This window comes from Pteronotus mesoamericanus, unplaced genomic scaffold (assembly GCF_021234165.1).
Source record: "Pteronotus mesoamericanus isolate MK-2021 breed Mesoamerican mustached bat unplaced genomic scaffold, CSHL_Meso_final contig_101, whole genome shotgun sequence".
Classification (NCBI taxonomy): Eukaryota; Metazoa; Chordata; class Mammalia; order Chiroptera; family Mormoopidae; genus Pteronotus; species Pteronotus mesoamericanus.
Window position 1 is genome coordinate 15,511,683 of NW_026555001.1, and position 17,205 is coordinate 15,528,887.

Consider the following 17,205-nt stretch of genomic DNA (forward strand, 5'->3'; position numbering starts at 1 on the left):
CCTCTCCTATTAAAATTCTCAACTTAATCACACATTATGTCATAGAAGGTAATTTCTTTTTCTTTTTCTTTGGGCGGGGGGATCATATAAGGTAATATTCACAGGTTCTGGAAATTAGGACTTTTTGGGATCTACCTCTCAGCCCACTATGCCCACTGACAAGGATTTCGGACTATTGACCTCCAGAACTATAATAGATCTGTGTTGTTATAAGCCCCCAAATTCGTGGTGGTTTGTTACAGCAGCAGTAGGAAACTCATACACAGACGGATCATACTTCCTCTCCCTTGGACTCTCTAAGCTGAGGAGTCCCTCTTTGTTCTCTCCCTCATGAAGGTCACTATGGGTTATATTGATTGCCCTGCGGCTGCGGTACTTGTTTGGGCCAGACTTGACGTGTGGGCTTCCCAAGTCTACTTCTGTCCTGTTCTTTCTCTGAGACTGGCTTACCCACTCAGATCTACACTCTGAGAACCCCCCCCTTGGCCAAGTGTTTGTACATGGAGAAAGGTGTACAGACGGGAATCTAGAATTAGAATATTGTGCAACATCTCAAGAACTGGGAAAATGGCCCGCGTGGGACTCTGTCTGGCTTTACGGCCAACATCCTTCCCCAGAGGGGAGAAAACAGCTGCAGCGTGACTTAACCTGCCTCAGGGCGGAGCACATCCACCTACACAGTATAAGCAGCTGACACCCAGGCTAGAGAAGAAAGAATTCAGTATCTGGGAAGGTCCTTTCTTCTCTTTTCCAAATGTTTTAGTAAACTTAGGCAATTAAACCGGTGATCCCGGGCATTTAGACATGTAGAGGTCAGTCTAGCTAAGGCAAAGTTTTATTCTGCTCTTAAACAAGTCATTGCCCCTATGTTTCAGCTTCTCTACCAGCACAGTGAAAGCATCTCCCAGGGGTGAGTTAAAACTAAGTTATTAAATGTGTTATTTCAGTGTCTTGGAAATAGTGCTACTGGGGACAAAACCAAAACCAAATATAATGTTAGCTGGGCAATGGGAAGTGCTTTCCACAAGTATCTTGCACTGGGATTTGGGCATGACTACCGGGGAAACTCTAAATGGGTATGATTCTAATTAGTTAAAAACTGGAACATAATGCAATAACAATGTTCACCATAGTAAACAGCAATGGTGGCAAAGAGTTTTCCGAATGGAAGGCCTTAGGACTGGTAATCTGGTGGGAAGAGAGGTAGAAGAGGGTCTTGAGGCTGCACTGGCCGGACTCGCCCAGCCTGGGAGCATGTTTCCTGGGGTGGCTTCGGGACAGGGCAGCACTAGCGAAAAGGCAAGGAGACATTTTCTCCTAGATCCTCCAGAAGAAACACAGCTTGGCCGGCATGTTGACTTTAGCCCACTGTATGCGTTTCCAGTGGCTGCTTTAACAAATTACCACAAATTGGGTGGCTTAACACAACAGAAATTTATTCTCTTGCTGCTCTGGACTCCAGAAGTTCAAAATCATGGTGTCAGCAGGGCACCTCCCAAGCCAGCCCTTGATGCCATGTTCTCATTTACTCTTTTTCTTAATCTTTACCAGTTTTTCTATAAGTAAGAAATAGTAAGATCCCATATTTTTAAAAAGAAATCATATGTTACATGTGCATGGGGAAAACAGTTGGAACATTCAACAAAATAGTGGCAGTGATTCTCTTTGAGGGGCAAGGTTATGGAAGACTTCTACTTCCTGCTTTACGCATTTCTGTAAGGTTTTAATTTAAAAATAGTTTAAAGACAATTCTGACTTACATTTGTTATCCAAAAAGGGGTTTTTGTTGGTTTTTTTTTTTTTTTTTTGATGCCTACTATACACTAGAGGCATTAGTTAAAAAACACAATGCTCTTCAAAGTTTCTCTGAAAAATGGGCAAGGTAATCGTGATTTTTGAGAATCATTTAAAAAAATTCTTCGGAAAGCTAAAGCACAGATGCCAATTAGGATGTGTGGATTACTGACATGAGAGTGAGACAAGCGATACAGAAACTCTCAAGACAGCTGAGGACTTCGCTCGTTTCAGGAATCTCTTTCCAAACCCCAAGCCCCCAAGGAGGGGACGGGACCAGAGGGGAGAGGCAGCTCTTGCACCAGGCCAGCCCGCAGGCCAGGGCCCTCGGCTGCTCCCGCAGCTCCCTCCTGCCTTCGGCAGCCCGGCTGGCCTCAGGCGCTTGGGGAAGCTTCGTGAAACAGCTGACAGGCTGCCTCTTTGGAGAGACTGTTAGAAGGGGCTGTCAATTCCAGAAAATCAAGCTGAAAGCAATGTAGAAATTGAGCTATTTCAGCTAACAGTTCTGGGAGCTCTAAAACAACTAGTTATTCCCTCATCCCTCCCAAAGAGGTTCTCTGCTCTGGGAAGCAAGCAGCATAATTTCCACAGAATAGCCAAATGTTGGCAGAACCGTTCAAATGATGAACTTTAAAGATAAAGAAGCAAATTAGACCTTTTAAATATTCCTGATAAAACCTGTGCTGTTGTTGGGTTCCCAATGCCCTCAAGAGGGCCTCAAAGGCACAAGTCCTCTTGAATTATGACTTTTAGTTCATCTGAGAACAGCTTTGGGCCAGAGCAGCGCCTGGCTGGGCCTTGCTGATGGAGGCTTCCAGGCCATGGGAAGCTCTCCGGGCCGCAGTCAGAGGCTTGTTTCATCTGGGAAGGCACAGGGCACTCATTCCCCCTGTCGGTAGACCGGCTACGTTCAGACAGATTCCTCGGACGCAGATCAGTTCCCCGGAGGTGCGGGCAGTCAGGGTGGGGGCGCTGCAGGAGGCAAAGGAGTTCTGGAGTCTACCGTGGAACCCAGTGGGCTCCTGGGCCAGGGTCTGGTTGCCCATACCCGGGAGAGTGAGCAAGGAGCCCTTGGGAGGGGTTATACTAGACAAGCCAACTCCCCCTTTACATAAGAACAGCTGGTGTGGGGGGTTTGGTTTCTGAATGCCCTGTCTCTGCCTTATTAGAAAGTTAACTCTGCCCAAGTGAGGCCTGCTGAGTAGGGCACAAGAGTGGTGTCCTCTTCTCCCACTTCCTCTGAGAGGAGCCGGTGTGGGCTTCCCGGTTTCCAGCGCCACCCCCACCTAGAGACAGTGAAGCCAAAGAACGGTTTCTGGCACTCCTGCCCCCCCGGATGAATGGGAGGCCTTTTTAGTCTATCACTGCAGTCACTACTCACTCCTAGGAACCACTTCATAGACTAGGGCTGCCAACAACAAAATACCCTTCAGAAATGCACTCATCCAGCAATTATTTGTAGAGCCTCAACTATTTCTAGGTCTTATGCCAATGAGCCAGTCAGTCTTGGTCCCTGACTCACAGAGCTTGTTATCTAGTGAAATGGATAATCAGTAAGCAAACAACCATACAAATAAGTATATAATTATAATCATATTAAGTGCTATAGAGAAAAGATACAGGACTGGGGTGTTTTAAAAGCAATGGCTTTCAACCTTTTAGTAAAACATATTTTACATTACAATCCAATGTATATACAAACAACACATATGTACGTATACGAATATAATAAAATAAAGTTTCATTAAACAATTCTTACTATAAGCGATGCACTGATATTTTTCTGGTCTATTAATTTGAAAAATGGTGGTTATGAAGGGATTAAACAGAGGAAAAAGAAAAACCTCAGTGACACAAGCAACAGCGTGGTGATTAACAGGGGGAAAGGGGTGGGAGGAGGTAGAAGAGAGTAAAGGGGAGATACACAGTGATAGAAGGAGACCTGACTTGGGGCGGTGAGCAGAGTACAATATACAGGTGATATGTTATAGAACTGTATACACAAAACCTATGTAATTTTATTAACCAATTCACCCCAATAAATTCAATTGTAAAAAATGCTCATTACAACCCGATAAACTAACAGTTGTGATACACAATATGAAAGCCCCAGTCACGGGGCCCCAGCCTGGGGCGGGGATGGGGGGCAGGTCATAGAACACGTCCCTGAGGGATGACAGTTAAGCCGAGACATGGGCGGTTAAGGACAGGAAGCCCCGAAAGGTCAGGAAAGAATGTTCTAGGCAGAGAGAACCGCATATACCAACGCTCCTCATTTTACAGAACAGGGAACTGGGGATCAAGGAGAGATTTGATGTGTTCAAGGTCACATAACCCCAAGCCCAAGTCTCCAAGTTTAAGGTTCTTTAAAGTACTGCAGCCTCTGAGATGCAGTCTTCCTCTTCATTTCACTCATTATGGGTCAAGGACTAATTGTTCTCACCTCGCTGACTAGAAGAAGAGAAAAGAACAACGACAGGAGGCTATGTTTACAAAGACTCCACTTGATTCTTCATGCAAAACAATGCACCTTAGCGCCTACCCCACCTGGCTTGCAGCCTGCACTGCAAGCTGTTTGTTCCTTCCTGGCGGGGACTGGCAGGGAGCCACGCTCCTGTTTAGTCCCGCCTTTAATGAAAGGCCACTTACAAAGTGCCCCGGCAAGGCTGAGACGCCGCGAAGGGCCTGGAGAGAACGCAGAGCACTGGCCCGGCTGTTCCGTCCCCCCATGCTGAGTCCGCACCTGACTTTCCACATGTCTCCACCTCGCTCAGTTCCCTGCTGTCAGCCCCTGAGGCTGCTGTGCACGGTTAACCGTGTAAATGCTCCAGTTGTGCAGCGCCAAGGTAATGTGAACCCTGCAAGTGAAATATAGGCCACAACCCAGGGTGGCGGTCAGGGTCAAGTGGATGATCTAGGAGGACAGGAGAAAGAGAGGGGTCACGGGAGGCAGAGGCCTCAGGCTGGGTTTCTAAACAGGCCAGAGAGGAACAGGGCTGTTACACACAGCTGCTCCGTTCGTGTGCTGCTTGAAGCAACCAAGGAGGGAAGAGTGAGGCCCAAACAGGACCCGCATCCACTGCCAGCACTGTGCTGCCGGCTGGGGCTTCACCTGCCTAGAGGAAGGGCCTTCACTCACCGAGGCCAGAGAGGCCTGGCTCAGGGGGCACCTGGTCAGAGCACATTGCAAATGTGACTGTCAAGCCTGGGGAAGGCCTGCCTCCTCAGGTGTGTGGGGAGAGCTGGTGGTTAGGCGCTGCTCACAGCCCAAGCGTCAGCCACAGATGCCTCCCAGCTCTAACGCCTTCTCCAGCCAGACTCTGCGACCCCCTCCTTTTCCACTTCTCCTTCGTGCAGCTCAGAGTAATACAGCCACGCCCCGGAGGCACGCCCCACTCCTGAGATTTTAATTATTACTTTAAAAAATGTTACTGGTAATACATGCCCACGTAAAAAAATATCCAAACATTACACAAAGGTAAATAATTAAAAGTAAGAACAGCCTCTCCCTAGTTTTTAAATTAGAATCTTCCTCTGTCAATAACCTCCTTACTGAGCATCTCTCACATTTCAAACCAGCTTTCTGCTCTCACTGGAGCCTGTAATTACTTTGCCCCCTCATTCTGCTGACAAGCAGCGCCTGTCTGAGATTTGTAGCGCTTCCTTCCACCTCTGACCTCAGGGCCAGCTGCTTCATTGCCCTGTTAAATTCTGCCTCCTCAGGAACCTTGCCCCCAACAGGCCAAGCGATCCCCCCAATCCTGATGCTCCGTCACTCACTGCTGCTTCTTCTGCGAGAGGACTTCAGAGACTTAGCCCATTATGAATTCATGAGTCCAACCCAGCCCTTACCCCCGTGCAACAAGACTTTTATTCATCTCGCATTCGCCCGGGCTCATTTCTCACAGTGGTTCATTCAGGCCTGCAAGCCCTCACCCCCCGCCTCAGCAAGTGGAAAAAGGTCTTTTCTTAGCAGGATCTCCAGTCATCCCCTCGGACTTCACCCTGCAAGTCAGGGGTAGAAAGAGCCACACCCACTCCTACGGTCTCAGAGGAAAGGGCCCCTCCCCCTCCCCTGCAAAGTTACCTCCTCCCCAGTGTCCCCAAGGTCATTCCTATTTGCCCCCTTTCTCTCTTGCACTTGGATTATTTTCAACTCTTTTTGCCTTTTTCCTTATTATCAGAAAGCATTCCAAGTCAATACCAAGCTCTTACTCTAATTGTAAGTTACTTGGATCACTATGGAGAACAATGTATAATAAGCCTATTTAAAACAACAACAAGAAGGAAGCAACCTAAGTGTTCATAGATTGGTGAAAGGATAAAGACGATGTGCCCTGGCTGGTGTGACTCAGTGGCCTGAGCACTGGCCTGAAAACCAACAGGCCACTGGTTCAATCTCTGATCAGGGCACATGCCTGGGTTGTGGGCCGGATTCCCGGTTGAGGGTGTGCACGACTGTTGTGTTTCTCTCTCTCTTTCTCCCTCCCTTCCTGTCTGTCTAAAAATAAATAAATAATAAAGTTACATTGTAAAAGTGACTCAACACCCCCCCCAGCCTGTAAATAATTCTGTTCCTGGTGATCTTATAAAAGAAAATGTGCTACACACACACCCCCATATATACACACATATATAGACATATATTATTCTTCCATATAAAGAAGGAAATCTGGACATGTGTGACAACATGATAGACCGTGAGGGCTTTGTGCTAAGCGAAATACGTCAGAGAGAGAGACAAATGCCACATGATCTCACTTGTATGTGACTCTAACCACAGACAAAGCGAAAAGAACGGTGGTCGCCAGAGGTGGGGCGGGGGCGGGACAGGGAGCGAAGTGGGTGAAGGTGGTCCAACGGTACAGACTTCCAGTGACAAAACAAATAAGCCCTGGGAATGTGATGTGCAGCATGGTGACCACAGTTAGCAACACTGTATTATACACTGGAAAATTGCTAAGAGAGTAAATCTTAAAAGTTCTCATCACAAGAAAAAGAAACTGGTAACTGTGTGTGGTGATGGGCGTTAACGAGATTTATTGTGATCGTATCACAGAACATACAAATATGGAATCACTATGTTGTACACCTGAAAGCAACATGATGTTACAGTCTGTTACATCTCAATAAAAAACAACAACAATACCAAGTGTACCCTCGGCCTCTATAAGTCCACTTTGTGAGATGTGTCCTGAAGAAATAACCCACAAAAGAAAAACAACTTGTAGAGTGATGTGCCGAGCAGGGATATTTACACTTGCAAAATGCTGGAAATACCCCAATTGCCCAATACTAGATGGATGGTTAGGCATACTTTGATACCAGTATGATGGGATTCCACAGAAGGAATGGGATATTTGGAGTGACAAATATATGAATTATGTTGATACAGAGAAATCTGCAGATGAAGCACATTTTAATGCACAAAATATTGATTTTATATATAAACAAAAAATACATGCATATTACAATCTTATATATGTTTTCTGACAACAATTAGAATTGTTTAAAACAGTAAGAAGTTTGATCCTGCCCTGATTGGTGTGGCTCAAGTGGCTTGGGCATCATCCTGCAAAGTGAAAGGCCGCTGTTTCAATTCCCTGTCAGGGCACATGCCTGGGTTACAGGTTTGGTCTCTGGGTTGGGGTATATGAGAGAGGAAACCAATCAATGTTTCTTGCCCTCTTGTTCTCCCTCTCCTCCCCTCTCTCTCTATAAATAGGTAGATAGATAGATAGATAAGTAAATAAATAAGAAATTTGATCCTATGGCTCTGGTTACTATTTTTCTTCCCTTCCCTGGTGCTGTTGTCTGGTGACCATCCATCACCTCTGTTTTCTCTCTGTCCAGCTTCCGCCTTAACCCTATGCAATCTGGCGTCTGTCTCCAGTGTCTGTACTGGACTGACAGCGTATAGCAGTCACTATGGTTTCCTTGTGGATAAATCCTTAAGTCTAGTTAAACTGGTAGCGCTGAAGCTCTCGATATCTTCTCTTCCCTTGTGACTGAACCATCCTCAGGTAGCCACGTCTCTTTGCTTTTTTCCTAATTATGGACAATTGTCAAAGATTTTATTTGGAGCTCTGGTCTGTGTGTTCTGTACCCAGGACCTCTGGAGAGAGACCTTTTCAGGGGAGCTGTCCCTCCCCCGTAGCGACTCCCACACCTGTAGCTCCATTCCAACCTTGCACTCAGCTTCTGGTCCTGTGTGATCAAGCCACAGATGTCTCCAACTGTCACCGCTAGCTCTCCATGTCTAAAACTCAACTCAACTCCAAACTGTCTCGTCAGCTTCCCAACTTCTGGTTAACGTCACCAAGTTGTTCCAAACTCAAAACCAGCTCACACCCTCCATCTGGTAAGGGCGACCTTCTCACCGTCCCGATTGCCTGCATTCCCACTCTTCCTCTGTGGGTGCTGTGCCTCGCGTCGTGGAAAGCCCTCCCTGGCTGGTGTCCTGTCTACTCATCTTCAGGGCAAGCTCAGGCTCTGCTTCCTTCGGAGGTCTTTTCTAGTTACTCCAGTTCACAATGATTATTTTCCTCTCAGAATCCTTTTTGAATTAGACTGTATAGTACCAAGGACACACAATACACTGTTCTTTTCATTTCTTTTGCCTGAACTATCTTACGCCTTCGCCAGTGCTCTGGTGGGCAGGATCCTGCGTCGCCCTGCACCCTCAGCTCCAGCGCGTCCCCTCTCCGAGGCCTTCCTGGCGCTCACAGGCGCAGGGCCGCGCTCCCTCCTGGGTTGCCACAGCACCGCTTCCCATCACTGCTGGGGTTCCCATCCCTTGTGTTCTAGTGACTTATATCACTTTCTGTCCAACTTGCTCACCAGACTATCAGCTGAGTTTCTTAAGCACAAAGACTGTGTCTTCTACAACAAGGCACCGCAGAAGTATTAATGACGTCTGATGTTATACACACTAATCATTCCGCCCATCCATCTTATCTTCCAAACCAGACTACCGTCTCCTTGTGGACAGGGGTTGGATTTTGTTTCACATCCCACAGTGACTAAGAATACAAAATAGAAAAGACCTGTAGAGTACTTACTTAGAGTATACTTAGAATAGGCCTTGTGAAGACAGTATGCAAATTTACACGAATAACCTATAAACCTGGAAACTATACTTTCTGGGGAATACAAGTCTTATCGAGTCTCAGAACATGGCACCTTGCTATTCTGGGGCCAGCATAACACATCTCCATACTTAGCAGTGGTCCTGTCACCTAAAGGTGTTAATAGGATGCCAATGCTGGGAGTGCTCTGCTGTGAACAGTACCCATCTAAGATCAGAACAAATCACAGGCTAAATCGGAGTCCCTGATAAGTAGCAATAATCTGCAGGGAAGGGGGCGGGGCTGGCAGCTCCCTGCCAAGAGTCTGGTGCGGCAGAAAAGTCTGGCTACACCGACAGTACACACTACACCGCCGGAGATAAGCCCTCCGCGAAACACTCCTCATATGGGAAGCGGTATTTAATTTCACCCAGTGGTCCAAGGCCTGCCCCTTTCACACACAACACACGTTAGTTCAACTATGATCTTGCTGACTCAGGGCAGCTAAGATTTCATTTCTTACCAGTCAGGAAACACCATTCAAATTACAAGGTGACCAGGACAACAACACCCTCAAGAGAAGATGAATGCTCCTCTGACAATCACTCCCTCAGGGCGGCGGAGCGTCTCCAGCAGCCATACCTAAAGGCTTATTCACCAATTATTCACCAATCGTCCCAGGCGGCAGGGAAGGTCTCCATCCCGCGCTCAGCACAGGTGTTTGGGCAGCCAGAACCATTTGCAAGGAGAGGCGGATCCTGCTTAGCAATCTATCACGGCACAGGCCGAGCTGTGTGACAGGCCATATGGCCCTCAGCTCTAAGTCCCAGGTCCCTAGCGCTCAGAGTTGGGCAGACTCCACCACGGGCAGGAGGCAGGTATCAGTCCACTAGACCGGGCCATCAAAGACACGCACGTGTATGTGGATGGGAAAGATGAGGCGAGAGGACAGCTGGCAGGCCAGCCCCTCCCTTCACAACCGGCAGCCCCAGGGGCCTGGTGTAGCGAAGAAGGAGGTGCCCTCCCTCTCCCACCTGTCACCGCAGAGGGCTTCTGCCCAGCAGGTGGCCACTGGTGGGCACTCGACCTTCCCTATCCGTGGAAGAAAAGGGTCTCCGAGCTGACGGCTGGCCAGAATATACCCAAGGGCAAAGGGAGGAAGGTGGCTGGAGCAGGCCTGGGCACAGCCATCAAAATACACAGTTCAGGTAGGTGCACAACCACCAACCATGAAAGCCTCAGGTGAGACCACAAGACGCTGTGGAACTGGGAACCCAGAGAATCTGAAGAAATAGGGAAGGAGGGCCCACCCAGAACAGCCCTGGGGTATATAGGGTTTTACTAAAACCTGGTAAATTCTGATACATTTAAACATATGAGACAAAGTAAACTATCTTAAGACACTTTCTGTTCATAAATCTTTTTAAATCTCATTGGAGTCAAGAGAGATGACTTTGGGTGGATGGACTTGGGAGTTTCCAGGCGGCTTTGAAGTCACAGTCCCAAAGGACAGGAAATAGCTATTTAAGGAAACACCTTTGAGAAGTGTTTATCATTAATCATGACAAGAATGAAAAAAAAAAAGAGTCAGGAAAACCAGAATACCTTATGATTTTCACAGAGATTGCTCTAGTTCATGGAGTCTACCAATCACTGGTTTAAAAATTTTGTAATAAAAATTATAGTTGTTTAATGCAGAAAAGTTTGGAAAACACTTAAAAGCGCTAAGAAAAAAATATTCATTTAAAGTCCCTTAAAAATAATCACTTATGATTTGGCATATGCTCTTCTAGTACCTTTTCGTATTTTTCTTTATAAAAATGGTATCATTCTCGCCCTGGCTGGTGGGGCTCAGTGTGTTGGGTGCCTACCTGTGGACCAAAGGGTCGCCAGCTCGATTCCCAGTCAGGGTACATGCCTGGGTTGCGGGCCCGGTCCCCAGCTCGGGGTGTGCAAAAGGCAACTGATGGATGTATCTTTCACACATCAGTGTTTCTCTCCCTCTCTTTCTCCCTCCCTTCCCCTCTCTCTAAAAATAAATAAATAAAACAAAATAAATAAAAATGGTATCATTCTTAACATAATACTTTACATCCTACTTTTTTCATTGATTATATCAAAAGTTTCTGATATCAATAAACATTCTTCTAGAGGATTTTTAATGCCTGCGGAATATTTTATCTAGGTGAGCCTAATCAATCCCTAATTGTTGACCCTTTTGGTTGTTTTAAGTGTTTAATATTATTAATAATATTGCATTAGTAAAAATCCTCATACAAGTATTTTTATATGCAACTCTGATTTTCTAAATATTCCTGGAATGATTCTTGTCTAAGGACATGTGTCTTTTCAAAGCTTTTGATATATGTTGTCAAAATTACTGAGCAGATTTGAAGCCATGATTCTTACTCAGTTAATTTAAAATATCACATAGTGGTATGTATCTCCTATATATAGAAAACAGTTTCAAGAAAAAAAAATAATCTTACACGGAATCAACACACTTCAGATAAGCCAAGGCTTTATTTACTTCAAGCAAATGAAATATCCAGAGCTCAAAACACAGATATTATGCTAAAAAGTTGGAAAACAGTACCTGGCTAGTTTAGCCAGGCTGATAGGGCAGGATGCTTGTCAGAACACTACCTAGGGCTTAGGCCAGTCCTGGCCGGTCAGCTCTACAGAGAGAAAAAACCATCCTTGGCCAAAGGGTGCCTCACCAACCTTAGCCAACTGACACACAGATTTTACTCTTGGCCGAAGGGAAGGCTGGGTGACGGAATGTGGATTAGTCAGCACAACCCATCCTAATTCCTGGGTAAGCAAGCACGTGTCCAAATGATAGGTGTGTCATCTTTCTATAATAAACAGGACATCTGGCTAGGAAACACAATAACCAACATATGAGGCGATTAAAAGCCGAATAATATTTAATAAAGTTGTCATAGTTTATCAGTAATTCTTCAGAGAAGCATTTAATAAATCTCTGTGTGAAAGGTGTGTTCTATCAGCCAAGTTGTATCTAAAACACAGCCACCATAAGAGCGTGTCAGCGCTTCAGTCAGGGTTCTTTCAAACTTCAAGCCCTCTTGATGTTAAGTAAGAGGCATGGATTTTTCATAAAGACCATATTCTCATATGGTCTGATGCTATTTTCATCAATAGGTGAAAATTAAATTAGCTTATTAGAATAATAATAATTATTTCAACTGGTCAAGAGAAGGAAGGACTATTCTCAAGAAGGAAATGAGAAGCCTAGGAGGAGGTGCTGAGGTAGGAGGTCAATGAAGTATGCTGGGCTGCCAGGGGGGTGGGGGGTGGCCACGCTGCAGGGTCCTGCCTCACCCGAGAGCCTGGTTTGATGCAAACGGGCTTGGCTTGCTCAAAGAGAACAGTCTAACCCTATCCACCCCAAGCTCTGCAGGTTCCAAGTAAAGGTGACTGCTTCTTTTGTACCAAAACATATTTACTATAAAACAACACTACCAATTCTATTGGCCTTCATTAAATGGGAAATGTATACACGATTCTTGTAAAAATTTATATATAAAAGCAGACGTAAAGTACAAGTTCCCCGTTGAGTCTCTTTTTCCCTCTTTCACAATTAAATCCCACTTCCCAGAGGTAAACACTACTGTGTTTTCTTTTTGTTTTTCTTCTTCCAGTTTTTGGATGCTATTCCTGGGGTATTTTTTCCCCTCGTGAAATTTATAGGAATTTAAATGCATTTGTGTTCTCCCCTCTGAACGGCTCTGGCTCATTAATTACTTGGTAGTCTGCCTTGAGCCCATCTGGAATCGCTGCCATCCAAAATGACCTTCCTTCCCTCTGCTCACTAGTGAGTAGGTTTCCCTCGGAAGATGGATCACTCCTTTCCCTGCCCTCCGGATCTCCTGGGCTCGGAGGCTGATCTGAGCAAAGTCACAGATTGAAGCTAAGCCTCTAATAGTAGAGGAAGTACATGCAGGCCATGTGAGCTTTACTCACAAGCGGAAAAGCTCAGCAGCTTTTCCATTTCAAGTTAAGATCACTCCTCGGACTGGCCTCCCCAACTGGAGGACCACAAGCCCCCACCACGCGCACACACACACCACGCCTCGGCTCTCCCAGTCAACTGTTCCTGCTCTGCCAGTCTTTCAGACAACCAGGTCAGCTGAATACATGGAGACAAAGGGGCATTTCATATACTTCTATTTTGGCAGTTGAAATAACACTGCAAGTGCCAGATCTTCACAGGACAAACCTCTGCGCATGTCAAACACACCGCGAGGGCTGCGAAGCCAGGGGGCTGCGGAACTGAGGGTCCAAGATGGATTAAGTCACGATAAATTTTTGAAAACGTTATTTTTTATTTTATACTTTCATGATGTAAAATAACGATTGCTACTTCTTATTAAGCAGGTTCTTTATATACTTTCTTTCATTTAATCCTCACAGCCACCACAAAAAACAGTTATTTCCAGGCTTGCAGGGGAGGAAATCGGCACTCAGAGGATCTGCAACTTGCCCAAGGACACACCGCCAGGAAGTGAAGGACTGGAGTGGGATGTGAAGACCCTGTGGCTTCCAGGAACTAGAGAAGCTTACATTCTGGGAACTGGAAGAGAACCCAGCTTCCTCCTCCTCTCCACCTTGCTTTCTGGAGTGCAGCAGCCTCGCAGATAGGGAGTTAGGAAGACTTCAAACACCCTCCTTCACATTTGCTTTATGTTAGATGATGCAAGTTTAAAAAAGAACAACCTTCCTGAAGTCAAAAAGTGTGTGGAAAAATTATTATTTTTAAGGTGGCAAGGATAAATATTTAATTATACAATGTGACACTGAATTTTGCCTGGCTTTGCAACATCTCAGACAATAAAACAAGCCCTGTCTACAGGGCTAATTACAGATGACTAAATTATTTTTTATACAGCCCTCTGGAATATTAAACATGAGGCATGAAGCAACGTGGTATTGCAGAATAGCTCTAGTCTGGAAATCTGGGTTCTAATCCTGACTCAGCCACTAATAACCACCAATGTTTATTTGCATGATCTACAGTTTACAGTGTGTTCACATACTTGCTACATTAGTTGGGTGACCTTGGGCAAGTCACTTAACTTTCGGTGTCTCGTGTCAAAACCTGGAAATGAGGACACTGAACTACACCATTTGAAGTCCCCTCTACTTTTAACATCCTAAGGGAGCAGCACACATCTCTTAGGATCTTTACAAATGAGTCTTTAAACACAACAGGGCAGATGCTTTCTGGTTGACAAAAATTCTATTTTCTGTTCAGCTTGTGAAAGATGTTGCTTGGCTAAATTAAAATAACTCGTAAGTAACTCGTAAGGCATTTGCTTCCAGCTAGTTCGCTCAGCTTCTGGAGGGTACCTTATTAAGGCCCTGGGTTGATCCCCACATAGGAACTTTCCTCTGTTCAGAAGCCAACTACCAGGCCTCACTCCAGCCAACCCTTTTAGATACATGGCTTGGGGGAAGGGCTTGCCGAAATCCATCCTCACAGTGCATGCATCTCAGGATGCTAGGTAAGTAACGGCACCATCACACACCCAGGAGTATTATAAATATCATTCTTTTTCAGCCCTAAGATATACCAATCCTTCTTTCAAGTTTTGCCACTTACTGTTTTCATGTTCCTGAAATTAAGATGCACCTTAGAGCAACAATATATACTTTGATCTGTTAGTGTTCAATTATTTTACCTAAAAGGTGTGTGTCTTCAAGTCCAGGAAATATAGTGCTAAAAAACCGCAACACAGATTACACAGATTTAGGTCTAACCTGGTTCAGATAATGTCCCTCTTCCTGATCTTCACAATTGCATTCAGTAACAACTGGATACGTAATGTGTAAGGAACAGGTATTTGTCCTGTTTCCCAACAGTCACAGTTTAAAAGGCATTCCATCATTATCTCATAAAACACTGGTATGGATTTCAAAGGCAAATTAGCCCATATAAAACCCCCTGTGATGCTCTGAAAATTTACTATCCCACAGCAAATTGGAAAGGGAACATTTTACTCACACCCTCTTGATCTATCTGGCCTTGACACATTTTCTTGCTTCTTAATTCACAACCCTCCACCCCAAGTAATATTGCTGATTCCCAAAATACACTCGGCCCAGGAGGAGCAGCTCTCCGGCACAGCTGTCTGCGCCTGCCCTGCCCGGGTATTTCCGTGAGTTATGTGACACAGAGAGGACCACACCGAAGGAATGTAACTCTCAGGCCCCACAGTTCCCATCGCCCCACGGGCAGGTGCATCCCGCCAAACCCCAGACTGGCATTCGAAACAGAAGAAACGGCACTACTGCATGGGGGCTGTAGTTTTCCTGAACTCCATCTCCACGTTTAAAACTAGGGCGACAGCCGTCTTTGCTACTGTAAACTAATCTGATGGGCATGGGGGTGGGGAGTGGCTCTGAGGAGGCTGCCAATAGGCCATGATTGAGCAAACTCAAGGAGCAAAATCGTTATTTCACACTGTTCGCAATCCCAGGAACTCCGCATTAGTGGTTCCTTCAGCACGATTTTTAGGAGTGAACCAACTACTTCTTTTGCAGCCTGGAGTAAAACAAAACAAAACAAAACAAAACAAAACAAAGCCTCACGCACAGTTTAACTGGTTGATATTTACACATATTTCCTAACAGTGCACTGAAATCTGGACGTCTGGAAAAAAAATCAAAGGAACTTGGCAACAAGGTGCACACACAGTAGTTAGCAGCTCTCGAGTTGAGGCACGTTTATTGAGAGGCAGCTTCTGGCTGTGGGCAACAACTCTGACTTCAGCTCGATTTCAGCTGCAAAAACAGTTTGGGATCTTCCTCTAACCCAAGATCAGGGAATGCAAGATGGGCAGGTGGATGGGGAGCAAACACAACCCAGGGAATCATCCAAATATGCTAGAACCCCTATCAGGTGTCAACCCCCACAAAGACTCACAGCTGCAGGAGGCCAGGGGTACGGGCCTCAGAGAAGCCTCGGTTCCTCTCCAATCTGCACATGCTACACTAAAACTCACTATTACCCAGTGGGTTATCCCATGAAATTCACAGGCATCAGAGATCAAGTCCTGCCACAACCCCTCAGCATACAAACAGTAAGCACTTGCTATGAATGATATCAGGTCTGTTTCCAAATCTCTCAATATACCAGGGCGGTACTACAGGGGAAAAAAAAAAAGGGGAGTAGGGGCTTTCAAAGAGTACTGCAAGATGCTTATTCACAACAACACACCGGAAGCGCAGGAACTTCAGCTCCCACATGCAATCTTTCCCCCTCCCTCCACTCCATCTAGTCCCTCTCCAAGGCGCCCGCCAAGGCAATACTCAGCCCACTAGCAGGCCAGCGTGACTAGCGGGTGTTCACTAAACACATCACGACGGGGCTGAAGCCTTCTCAGCCAAATCTATCCCGAAAGCCCCAAGAGCTCTCAGCAGCCAGTGAGAACTGTCCAGACCTGCTTCCCACACCAGCCAGGGCAGGAGCGCGTGAGTAAGAAACCTGAGGCCCCGCGGTTTGGGCAGGCCGACTGTCCCCCTCCCCCAAGTCTCCCCTCGCTCTCTCCCTTGTCACTCTTTTTCTGGCATAGCACTGGGGAAAACCAGAGAGGCCGGAGATGTCAGGCCCAAGAGGAGCAAGGAGAGGGAACGAGGGCGGACGGGAGGCAGTTGGGGGGACAAATCAGTCCTGGGCCGAGGTGCGGTAGCGCCGCATCTCGCAGAGAAGGACCCCCGAGGTGGGTCTGGAGGGAAGGGAGGGGAGGGGGAGTGGCTCGCGAAGGCCTGACGGCGGCGGCCGCAAGAAGCCCGGGAGAGAGGGATGCAGGGACGGAGGCGGGCGGGAGGGAGACGAGGTTTGGGGGCGGGGGCGCGGGTGGAGAGGCGAGGGGGGCAGCCCGGTTCCCCTCCCCCAGCCCGGGCCCGGGCCTCCCGCTGACTCAGCCCCTCGGCGTCCGTCGCCTCGGCCCGGACTCACAGTGCGCGAGGCGGCTCCGGCGGAGGCGGCGGGGTAGGGGACAGGCGGCGGGGGCGCTGCGGCTGAGGCTGCGGCTCCGGCCGGCGGCTCCGGGGCGGAGGGTCCTAGCAGAGGCCGCCGCGGTCTCCGGCTTCAACGCACAGAGACTGCGGGGGACGAGAGCACTGCGCAGGCGCGATGCGGCCACCGCTGTCAGTCCGAGCGGGGCGGGGCCAGGGCACCCGCCGTCTCCAAGGCAACCAGGCGGCAGGGGAAGGACAGCCCCTACCTCCACCTTGTCTTAGCAACGGCGGCGGGAGGTGGGGGGCGCCGAGAACAGTCCTTCTAGATTGCCATAGCAACAAGGAGAGGAACCGGCTT

General features: G+C 47.1%; 1 protein-coding gene across 2 annotated transcripts in view; it reads right to left on the bottom strand.

The window, feature by feature from the left end:
- Nucleotides 1-17,005, bottom strand: part of MAPRE3 (microtubule associated protein RP/EB family member 3) — a 44,053-nt gene extending 27,048 nt beyond the window's left edge. For both annotated transcript variants that reach the window (XM_054568834.1, XM_054568830.1), the window contains exon 1: nucleotides 16,846-17,005. The gene's annotated coding sequence lies outside the window, so the exon portion shown is untranslated. The remainder of the gene's footprint in view (nucleotides 1-16,845) is intronic.
- Nucleotides 17,006-17,205: the final 200 nt, after the last annotated feature.